Genomic DNA, 12974 nt, shown 5'->3' with positions numbered 1-12974 from the left:
AATGTACAGAAAATCCTGAAAGGTACCCTTTCCGAGGGGATAACTTTCCAGTGCATATTTGCATTAAAACTAAAACATTTTAAGAAATCGGCAAGGGTACCTTTCCAGTTTATTTTCTGCTGTGTCATTGTACAGAAAATCTTGAAAGGTACCCTTTCCGAGAGGATACCTTTCCAGTGCATATTTGCATTAAAACCGAAACATTTTAAGAAATCGGAAAGGGTACCTTTCCAGTTTCTACCCAGCTACACTATCACCACCATAAGTCTGAAAGGTACCCTTTCCAAGGGGATACAATTCAGCCCCCCCCCCCTCCCTAATGGGTCGCAGCCCAACTGAAAATACTCACATTGGAACATTTAATTTTATTAAATACTAGCTGCAGTACTCGGCGTTGCCCGGGCTGAACACAGGGTGAGGGGGGCCGTTTTCGAAATCAGATGTAGTTAGTAATTGTCTTCTTAATTTGAATGTCTTGTGTGCAAAATAATTTATATCACTGCAAGAACCCGGCAGACGATGTTCTGTCAGTATTTATTTTTTTACCTCTATATATTTAAAAATGGATGGTCTGTATAAAATAAAAATTAAGTCGTGCTTATTTGTGTTATTTCATAACATTGTTGTACTTGCTTCGATTAATTTTGACGCTTGGAATTGACGCAAAAGCTCTGGTTTGATTTCATTAACAATTTACTATTAAATTTCTGATCATTTCATAATAATAATGCAGATTTTAAAGTACAATAGAACACAGTTTTACATTTAATGTGTGATTTTATTTTGAAATGGTATAATCAGTTACGACTTAAGCAGCTAATTAACTGAATGTTGAATAAAAAATATAATATTTAGAGAGTACTATCTCTACCGACATTAAATGAGTGACGTATATACGTCCGATATAAATTAACCGGGTTTCCAAACCGGATCCTGGTGTTTATATCTCCAATGAACCAAAATTTCGAAGCCCCCTTTTTTTTATATAGCAGCTTTCCTGGCGCTGGTTCTGTTCGGGCGAGAGGATGCAGACCAATTAATTAGTTGCGTGTGTTTACGTCCTATCGCCAATTCAACAACCACCACGCTGCCGCACGCCCGCCGTGGCCTTATTGTGTGCTAACCGGCCTCGCGTCCGCGTGTATTTGCGGATTGCAGAACAACTTGTAATTAGTTGTGTGGGCGGGGGTGGGAAAAAAAAATAAAAAGATTGTCCGCGTAAAATAGCTAGCATGTTCACAGCGGCCGTGTGACTGCCGCCGTAAATAGCGCGTGAGAGCCCTCCCCCCCCCCCCCCCTGCTACTCTTCCGTGCTTATGGTTTCCGCTCTCGCTCGTTTATAACCGGAAACATTTTATCGATTTCAAATTCCGCGCGCCCGCGCGAGCGCGGAAAGGCAGTTTCGCATTTTTGCCACCCGCTTCTCATTTCTCTTTCATCCACCCTGTACACACACGCGCGCGCGCTTCACTCCCCTAGCAGGCGTGTTCCACATGGTGAACAATGGCCCTGGGGCAATTGCATACTCGATATGGTTCCTCCCCCCCGCCAGCTCTTCCCCCTCTTATCGTAATTTTTATCCCCTCTTCCATTTCCCAGCTCGATAACAAACGTAACGTGAACCGACCAGAATTATGACGATAGGCTTGCAGATTCCCGCTCGTGAAGGAAAAAAAAAAAACATTTTAATGACACGCGTGCTTCGCTCAGGCGGACTAAGAAGGGATTCGTTAGGTCACTGAAGCCAAATTAAAGAATGTGTGAGAAATTCTTCGAAATTTTTTGAACGTTAGTTTAAAATTTACTTTATTTTTCCTGGCTCTGGAAAAATCGACGCAATTTATACAAAACAAGCATTTGTCGCCGTAGTAAAATTAAGTATTTCGGTCTTATAAAATCGCAGTGTAAATAAAAAACAAAAAAAGATGTTCAGACAAAATATTTAGAGAGGTTTCTTTTCATATAGACGAGTAAAAACAGTATGTTCAATCTTTATTGTGTGAAATGAAAACTAGTGTTTTAATGTGTCTGTATTTTATTACATATTGTGTATTCATGACATAACGTTAGATAGATTGATTATGAACTTAATAGATTTTTCGTCGGTTAATTTTCGCCGAGGTTACACGGCTAATTCAGCCTCTTACTGTGTCGTCGTTGATCCTAGGAAATAGTTCACCATTCATAGCATGAAATAAGACCGTTATACTGTTTTTAAGAGGATTACTTTATTAACATTCCAGTCGCATACTTTGTGTTAAGGATTTTGTAAGAAGCAAACAATCTGAAGTATAAGCGTAAAATGTTCATTTTCCATAAACAAAGAATAGAAAATAACCAAAAAAAATAATCTTAAATCCCTGACGTACTACTAGCTATAAATTAAATTTTTTCATAAATAAAATTCATTATATTAAATAATTATCTTTTAAAAAGTATTTTTAAAACAGTTATACAGTTTTAACGAGGTTATATTTCTAATAAACTTATAAGAAGCGTATCTAGCAAAAACAGCTCTACTTCATTAAACTTCAAAATGTAAAAAAAAAAAAAGTTATTCCGAAATCTTAATTTTTAAGATAAATAAACGAATTGTTTTTTCCGACAGTTACGCGAATTCGCGTTATAATTGAGGATGCGAGGAAAGTCTTTCGTTTACGTGAAATGTTTTAGTTGCACCTCACAAAGTTTTTGCCGCGTAATGTCCTAGCCTACTATAAAACAATGTTGTATTATTGCTTTCTGTACGTGCCACCAAAATAACAGCCTACACCTCCCATCCCACCCCCCCCCCTTCTCAGCAAAGGGCCATCCACACCACATCAAACACTCTGCGGACAGCTAATTTGTACAGAATTGACTTGGAGGACCCTACATTTCTCCGCCACATCAAACGAAAATACTGCCTTCAGTCAAGAACCCGTTATAAAGCAGCCCGTAATTGGCGTGTTTCGTTTCACTGTCGCTAGTTTTTTTTAAGGAGAGTAATTAAATTTGGCATAGATCTTTTCAAAAAATGGTATTTAATGAAAGGTTTCACAAAGTTTTTTATCCATCCAATAAATTTTTTTTCTAAAAAATAAAATACATTGCCAAATTTAAAAACCGTTATTCTATATATTTACTACACTTGTATTTAATGAAAAATCTGATGGATTGGGAGACTTAAACAGCAAAAAAAAATTAGTAAATTTTAATATTTATTTGAAAAATTGGCTGTTTAAAGCAAATAACTTTTTCAGTTAACAAATAAATATTTAACAGAGTGAATAACCCGAATAGAAATGGTTGCCGCATAATCCGTGCAAAGAATAAAAATATTTTTTTCACCAAAAGGTGCAGCATGTTTGATTTCATTTTTAATTGTTGCCAATAGAGAGAGCTATTTGTCGTTACTTGGCAAATATTTTAACTCACAACGATTTTCGTGCGTATATAAACTTTTGGAAAAAAAAAATGTTTTCAACTTAAATACTACGACACTTTTTTTTAATTTGTTTTTTTTTTTAAGTGAAACTTCCAGTGCGACTTCCAACAAGGTTGCGTTAAACGTTTAACGCTACCATGGAGAAAGAAAGATACACGAAGGTAGAAAGTAGGAGAGAGAAAGATAGTGAGTCGGTAGATCCCAAGCTCATGCGCGTGGTATTCTTGCTATGCAGCGAAATAAACAGTGTGAGCGTCGTGAAAACCAAAGGGGGAACTACCATTGATGCAGTTTTTGCAAGAAATATTGAAAAAAAATAGAACTGAAACATTTCGTATCATACTTTAGTTATCATAATCCCATTGTAAATGTTATAGATTTGAACATTTCTCCACTCGAAAATGATAATTAAAAGATGCTATCAATTGTGAATTGTAAGCAATGTTAATAAAGTTTGTCTTAAAGAAAAAAATATGATTTCACTAAAAATCAATTTCTACCCCTTCCTATTTTCATTTCCACATTACGAAGTTTCACTTCTTCCGCGCGGAGGGACTCCACGCACTATTTTTTTTTTAATTCAGAACCGCGATTACTTGGCCTATAAAATGTTCTGGCACGACGTTGAATTGTGGGACATGCTGTACGTTCCGTTGGCTGAGAATAAAAAGGAAACGGAATGAAAGTGCAGGATCGGAGGGCCGGCGAGGGAGTCTAGGGGTGAAGTTGCGATGATGTCGGTTGTTGATAGGGGCCGCTGTGAAGGGGTGTAAAAGGATCGGAAGGGGGGGGGGAGGGTTGCACGTACTGCCGACTGGGGGCCGATCACACAGTTTTACAGCACCCACGCCGTCGACGAGCTACGACACTCGTCGAGTCTGTGTGGCGCTGCGTAGTCTCCGACACCACCCCCTCCCCGCCCCCTCCCCGCAAACACCCGATCTGTTCCGGACACACCCGAAGTTCTTCCGCGCGCTCGTTCGTCCCTAACACCGTTTTGTGTCATTTATACCGTTTAATGTAGTTGCAGTATTTTAACGCAGGTGACCTAACTCAAACAATGTTTCGTTTTGACGTGAATACGTCTTGTAGCTACATCCGGGAGGCCCGTTTTCAAAAAAGGAATGTTAAACGAAAATAGGATAGAATTTATAAGTTTTTTAAAATGTTAACTAGGCTTATTACAGTCGAGTTTTATATATATAAATGAGGAAAGTGTTTACATATGCGCTATTTTAACCTTCTTTTGTATATTCACAGGTGGCTACGAGTAATAGGTAAGTTTCTCTAACGATCGATTCCAGATGACTCATCTATTTGTAGAGTAGATAAATATTGAACATACCCGTAAAACAATTTCAATCAAATAAAATCATTTCGTGCAATAAACAGTGAACTCTCGAAACCACGTTTAAAAAGTTTTAGAAACATTTACGATTTCACAATCGTGAGAAGAAATTATTAAGAATAGTGCGAAAATATTTAAATGCTGAGGCAATTGGCGAATTTTTACAATCTGAATGGCGATAAACGTTGAGTTGAAGAAAGAACAGCTTGTGACGAAACCAAAAAAAAAAAAAAAAAAAAAAGTGGCACTCAACTGGGCCGAACGGACCAGACTAAGATGGCGAACATTGCACGGCGTAGTACGAGTGCAGGCATTGCCGATAGTGTTCAACCGCGGCCGGTATTACTGACTGTGATATGAGTCTTGTGATAGATCCAACGACATCAATGCCTCAGAACCTATTGAAGTGAAACTTCAAATGTGACTTCCAACAAGGTTGCGTTAAACGTTTAACGCTCCTGTGGAAGGGGAATAGAAAGAGACAGAGTGAGAGTGAATGCGTGTTTCATAGACACATAAATAGTGTGTGTGTGTCATTTCTCTATGTCCACGAGGTTTCGCCGCGTCAATTTTCTCCTTGGGGCGAACCCGTCCGCTTAATTAAATAAACAGCTTTTATCGTTGAATGATTTCGTGATTTATTTTAGTTTGATTTGATACAATATGATTTCACTAAAAATCAATTTCTACCCCTTCCTATTTTCATTTCCACATTACGAAGTTTCAATTCTTCCACGCTGAGGGACTCCACGCGCTATTTTTTTTTTTTTTAATTTCCGTCCACACTATATATTTACGTCAAAAACTGCGGTCTTCTCCAAAACAGCCTACTTCCAATTGTAGCCTACTTACGATCACATAGCCGAGCGCAAACCTACACTCACGAACAATTTTTTTTTAGTTTATTTTATTGACGTAACACGCCTAACTACCCTAGATGTTACTTTTATAACAGCAAGAACGTGAGTTATTCGGGCGTTTTCGAATTGCGGTCGACGACAACACACTCCAGCAACGACGACCTCAGACTCTGTATTTGGTTGTAAAGGGGTTTGTGCTACTGCACAGCTGTTGTGTTGCACACACTCAACTTCGTTTGTCGCAACCATTGACTAATCAATACAATATAATTCTTGTAGTATTTCAAAATATTTCTCAGCAGCTGTTTTCCAATAGAATATTTCGTGAAAAGAATTTTCTGTGTGTAGGATAAAAGACCACTCTGAAGCTATTAAAATAATTCACACATTTGTTGTCTGTTAAGTACTGTTTTCCAGTAGTTAAAGGTATTTTTAAACCATTCCCTAAATAGCTTTCCAGATTTTTATCTCTTACACATTAATAAGCATAATAAAAAAAACATAAAATCAAATATTTAAGTAGGTAATTTATTATATTTTCCATTGTTTAAACAATTTTTTTTAATTAAACATCAATTGAAATGAATATTCAGTATTACTTTTAAAAAAACTATTTCATATATGCAAAAATAACCATAGCTACGAGTTATACAAATTTACAATATATTTATTGTAGTATTTCAAACTATTTCTTAGCAATAGAATCTTTGTAAAAGTACAGAAAAAAAATTCCTGTGTGGAGGATAATTATCACTCGAAGTTATTAAAATAATTCATACACGCTTTATCTGCTAAGTGTTGAACTTACAGCTAGTGCCTCAAATGCCAGACGTCAAGTAATTTAACTCGTGCATGACCTGTTATGCACCATTTTAAGTAAGTGGTCAGTGGTGAAATAACTAAATAGTCTTTTTAACGCCTCATCCACGTCAGGATCTTTAGAAACGGGTGAGAGGTTGAACCGTAAAGTTGAACAGCAAGGGAAAAGGGGGATACCACCGAGAAAACCCACTATCTCACGGCAACGTCCACCGAGTTCACCGCTTGCGAACAACCCGCGTTCAACCCAAACAAGCGTTTTTTTTTTTTTTGTTATAGCGAGTGATCTGAGGTACATGCTCTCAGATAATAAGATACAGCAGTTCCGTAATCAAGGTGTTACATTTCACAATCACCTCACATCGACACTAAAAAGAAATTATGTAATTTTAATTTTGTGCTATTGGTGAGAAAAAAAAATATTTTTTTCGAAAAACCATGTAGTGGCAAGGAAACATTTATTTTAATAGAAAAAAAAGCATTTCAATTTTTCAATACAATCAAATTTACAATTTTTTTCTAATTACTGACGTTCAAGCAGTTAGCTGTTATTTATCTATCGGATTTGTTATATTTATAGACGTGACAACGTCTAATAAATCGATGAACGCTGGCTGAACGCACGAAAAATTGTCCCACTACGGATGTGTCCTGTTTGCTTTTTGTACGCATGCGTGGCATCTCTCTTTATGCTCATTGTACGCATGCGTGGCATCTCTCTTCCACTCGATTGGAACAACCATCGATTTGACTTTTCAATCATATTTTCGTAATTTGAATTAATAATATTATGTAATTTAACGGTCGTCCACCGATTTTCAGCACAATCGGTACGGTTATATAAAAGTAATGTTGAATATTCAAATACGTTTTGAACCAACAATGGTGTTTTACAGTTACGCATAATAATTCAAATTACACCCGGGATATTTTGCACAATGTTTTAAAAAATATTGTAACACATTATAAATAAGATTTGTGTATTTGGGATGCGTATTTGTTATAAAATCGTGTTATAAAAACGAAATATTATTCCCCTACCGTGAACAGAATTTTTATAAATATGTATATAATATCTGAAACTACAATAGTTCAAGTATGGCCTCGTGGCCACGCGGTTAACATTATTGATTTTGTCAGTTCGAATCCCGGCAGCTGCAAAAAAAGTTTTTGTACTTGTAAAAATAAATACGGCGCACGCAACATTTCTAAAGTAATAAATATATTTGAATTAATGAATTCAAGTAAAAGTAAATTTATTAATTTAATTGTACATTTCATTTCACTCCTTCTTTGTATCCATACAAAATAGTGATAATTCAATAAAAATTATTCAATTTTATTGATAAAAGTATGCAATCATTTCATCAATGTTTTGTTATGACGTTTTCACGTTAAACTATCGTCCGTAAACCGACTTTACAGACAACCAATTTTTTTTATTATAATACATTTTTAAAGAAAAAAACAATGAAATGGTGTCAGGTAAGAAATATCATTTATTTTGTTGTGTTTCTCAATTTTTCTTTTTCATTCCCCTAGGAATTGGCATCGCCGCTGGCTTAGCGCTCGGAATGCAGATGCATGGCAGTGTGTTGCAGGGGGGGAAGAGGGGAGGGTGTGAGGGGGCGTGACTGCGGCGGTGGCGGAGGGGAACTCGGACCTGGGACTTCTTGCGAACTGCGCAGGGAGACCCAAGTTCGTTCGGGAGTTGGCCCACCCTTCCGCGACGCCTTAACGCGCCCCCCCCCCCTTAACTGCCGGGCGCAAAGCCGGCTAATTGCGCGCGAGAAACCGCCAGCCCACACAACCGGGGGTGGTTTCCTAAACCATTTGCCAAAAAAAAAGTTTCGTGATTTTTGCCTGCAATTTTTAAACGAATCAAAAAGATTTTTTTACCTCAGTCGATTGTTTCTTTGACGGCTTCATCACTCAATAAGTAGTGTTATTCGATGCGTTGTCTGAATGATTTTTGCAATGGGGAATTTCGTTAGAATACAATTTCTTGGACATAAGCCGTTTTGTCATGGCAAAAATTTATAAATGCAAAATAAGAAATAAAAAATGAAGGAAAAAGTAAACCTATAGGAAAGGACTCTAAATCAGCTGATGAACAGATGAACCCGTCACTGTGGTTTGCGCGACCCCTGCTCGCTATACAGCCCCGCGTCACACTCGAGCGGCGCGGGTTGCGTCCGCCCCTGACGACTCCACGCGCTATGCCCCGCCCGGGAACTAAAGATGAACCGTGCAATAGTCACCGACTAGTGTTTCTTGCAAGTTGGAGAATAAGCCAGTTAAATTCAGTACCGATTATTTCCTGTCTTTGAAAAGCTAAGACATAGGCTATATTAACTACAAAATATCCACTTAGAAAACTAATTGACTTAAAAAAATATATAAATCATTAATCACATTCAAAATTAATCTATTTTGGTTAAACAAGCAATAGAGGACTAAGCTAACATGATTTAAGTGTAGTTTTGTACGACACACTATGTGGTGTTATGACGAATATTTCGATTAAATGGGTGCGTTCCGTTTTAGGTCACTTTGTTACATTTTAGTTAAACATAATTAAACTTGTTTAAGTGGGATAACTTTGACCAAAATTATATATTTGTGTGTATAAGTGTGTTTATATGTAACATTCGTATGTGACTATAACTTTCTTTTTGTTGAATCAACTATAATCTTTGAATTTTTTTTTTTACATATCTTGACGTTCAGAGAAGAATGATTATATATATATATATATATATATATATATATATATGTAACATGCGTATGTGACTATAACTTTCTTTTTGTTGAATCAACTATAATCTTTGAATTTTTTTTTTACATATCTTGACGTTCAGAGAAGAATGATTATATATATGTAACTGAAACTTGTTAGATTTGAATAAAACGCTAGTGGTTACTTCATGATATCATTTAATATTCTTTCACATTAATTTCTTCTTCATTTTTTTTTCAAAACTTTCGAGATTCTCAGGATAGGTTTATAATGATTTTCCAAAATCACTGAAAGAGAACTGCTGAGATTCTCAGAAAATATATTTTGACGTGAGAACGTCTAATAAATCGATGAACGCCGGCTGCACGCACGAAAAAGTATCCCGTTACGCACATTTTTCCGTTACGCTGTGTCCCGTTACGCTCATTGTACGCTTGCGCCGCATCTAGCTCTCTTCCACTCGATTGGCCTATGCGTCCGAGGAGAAGAAAGACAGCGGCAGCACACAACTTACATCTACACGTGAACTGTTTCGTCGACTGTTTATAAAGTGAAGTGAAAGGTTAATGTGGTTTTCATTGCTTATTACAACAACAATTTTAGCAATAGAGGTTAATTATTCTTGTATTTTAAAAATCTGATTACTAGTATAATTTCAAGTATTTATTCTTTTATTACTAAAATAAAAATGATTCAATTTTATTCATAAAAGTATGCAATCATTTCATCAATGTTTTGTTATCACGTTGTCACGTTAAACCATCGTCCGTAAACCGACTTTACAGACAAACAATTTTTTTTATGAATATTTCGTTTTAAAGTGAAAAATAATAATAATTAAAAATCGTAGAAGTGAGGCCACCACGTGCGTTATAAATTTAAAAATAAATCTCAGGTACAGGTACAAGTGTGTGAGCCAGTATGCGAGTGTGCTATGAAGCAAACATACCTTCGACGACTCCACTCCTGGTGGTAGCACTTGTCTCTGACCGCCGGGCACCGCGCCTTCACTGAGCTCCGATGACGAGGTCGCCTCGTCCCACCTGCACAGAAGTTTCCCTTCCCAACACCCCGAGCGCCGGCTCGTCGCCTGCTCCGGTCGGGAAGCCTAAGATGCACATAAAGTTCTGCCATTCCCGATTACACCCGAACAATTCACCTTCGGCCAACCTCGGGTTCATTTATTAATATTTATATTTCTCTGTTTATTTTAATGTACCTAGCTATACTAACCTAACTAACCGTCCATAGTGTTTTAAAGTGTTTTAATGTAGCTAACCTAACCAACCACTTTTAATATTTGAATTAATTTTTCCTGCGCAAAAATAAAACAAATCCCGAAGTTGGCCGAAGGTGAATTGTTCGGGTGTAATCGGAAATGGCAGAACTTTATGTGCGTCTTAGGTCTCCCGCTCCGGTTGTGGCTTGTGAGTTGGAGGACGCGGCGGTCGGAACTGCAGCGTGCGTGAGCGAGGACGGCGGACTGATGGCTTCCCGTGCAGTTGGACTGCAGGTTCAAGAACTCTCGGTCCGAACTGTCCAAACTGCTCTATTTCCCGGTTCTCGGAACCCGTGTTGGGCACTGGCAACGGTGTCAGGCATGTAAAAAAGACCTTTCTCCCAACCAGGTCCACACCCTAACGGGATCATATGCCTGGGGGAGTATTGGTGAATTCTATGAGGTGTGAACCTAAATTACATGTCCAAACTGTCGGTCCAAACAATCAGTCGTGGGAGGCATCTTTGTTTATATTCTTTGGCTGCTTTGCTATTTGTTCAATCATTTTTTTTTCTAACTAAAATTACAACTGCAACTGCAACATCCAATTCTATATTCTACGATGAAACGATGCACCTAACGGCAACAGCAATCACAAGACTGATATTTGTGTGGAGAAGGTTTCAAATGGTTTGGTTCGGTCCGAAATGAGCACCCGTGCAGAGGACCTCGGGTTCGATCCAAACTGTCCGCTCGGGCTGGGCGGGACTGATCGTGTCTGGCGGCCTTTGGAGACCGCGCGCTTTTTGCGTCACGATCGATACGCGCCGCTCGCCAGCTGGCTGATTCGCGCGTGTTCCTCCGCGCGCGGCCCCGAGACATAGTCCGCGCGGTGGAACTAGTCCCGGCTGTTCATCTCAGCTCTCGGCACACGGCATTTGGGGGGGAGGGGGTGATTTCGCGAATGCGACGGAAGTGTGTGACAACCATGGTGCTGCCATTTGCGGTGGATGGCGCGAGCCTAAGTTCACAAAGACAAAAATAAACTTTAAATTATAAACTGTTTAGTGAATTTTTTTACTGTATCGGCAGTATTTTAATTAAAATTCGTTTTCAAATATTAGGTTTAAAAATGGAGTTTATTATTTTTGAAATTCTTTTTTTGCATTAATTGGAGCCCTTTTTTTTATTTTGTTTAAAATTTTGGTATGGTAATCGAATGATTCAGTAGTCGACGTAGCTGCTCCGGCAGCGAATTCTAGCGGCGGATTTGGGAACTACGCGTGATTTGCGTTTAGAAACATTCTATAAAACACAATTTGCGTATATTTATCATTCTCGACATTATTTTTAACAATTTTAGGTTAAATTTCGTGTCCGAGTCCCGTATTATAAGTGTATTTGCAACATGAGAACACGTGAATTTACTCGTTACCGAGTACAGATGTTGTACATCACTGGCGGGTGCTGAAAGACTCACTCATGTTTATTTTTTTAGACATACTCCATACGTCATAAGAAACCTCAATAACTAAAATTTGATGAATATTCAGACATACAGAATAATAGCTACAAACAGCCGATGTCGAAAGATAAAAAAAATGTTTAAAGTAGGTAGGTACTTACAGAAAATTACGTGTTAAAAATAAGTCAGAAAGATTTTACAGTACAGGCGAACGTATCATTCTGACGACGAGACAGTTACAATAAAAACAATTATTTAAGACAAAGACTACCTTTGACAACATAGTGTCAAACAGACGAACCTAGCAATGATACTAAACATATAGTGTGAGCGAAACGACACAACTGTTTTATCTTTAAACGCCTGCTGTGTCTCTCTGTACTGTCATAGTTGTGGCGTCCAGAATGGGCTCAGTGCCCTCAGCCTTGAGCGTCCATGTACAGACTATATAGCAGGTGTAAATTATATATTTTACGCCTTAGTTATTTTTTATGTGAAACTTATTTGGGTGCGATGGGAGTAATATTTCAAGGAGGCCGTATTTTAATGCAAATTTTTCGTGAAACATTGATTTCTAATATTTTTTTATAGCCTAACTAATAACTAAGTGTATTTGTGAGTGGTCCGGGTTAGGGAGGGGACTAAGTGGGTCTCAGGCCGGACTGTATGCTCTAATGGTGCAGGGTATTAGCCATGCAGGAGGGATAGCATGCATCATGTGCTAGGAGGGGATTGGCCAGCCATGGCTGCGATTTGCGCCATGACTAACTCCCGCCACTGACTATTCTAGTCTGGAACTAGACAATTTTGGCCCAGGTAAAACCTGCATAGACACACAGGGAAAACCCTGAGCGCTTTCATGCGGTATGCAAAAAGATCGTGCATTAATTACAAGCAGGTTGGTTACGGGAAACATTGGGATGGTTCAGGAAGAATAGTTGGGCAGAGTAGAAAGAAACCACTAAGCAAGGAGGTGGGAACTCGGACATTTCTGTCCACATTAGTTCAAGGCGTTGCTGGTTGTTTCGGGGGCGACTTTGTGTCGTTTCCCGCCTGGCTGCCAGCCAGCCAAATTTAAATTACGGAGAGGGAAAGA

Source organism: Bacillus rossius, chromosome 11 (genome assembly GCF_032445375.1).
Source record: "Bacillus rossius redtenbacheri isolate Brsri chromosome 11, Brsri_v3, whole genome shotgun sequence".
In the NCBI taxonomy this organism is placed as follows: domain Eukaryota; kingdom Metazoa; phylum Arthropoda; class Insecta; order Phasmatodea; family Bacillidae; genus Bacillus; species Bacillus rossius.
Note: the sequence above shows the minus strand (reverse complement) of the source record.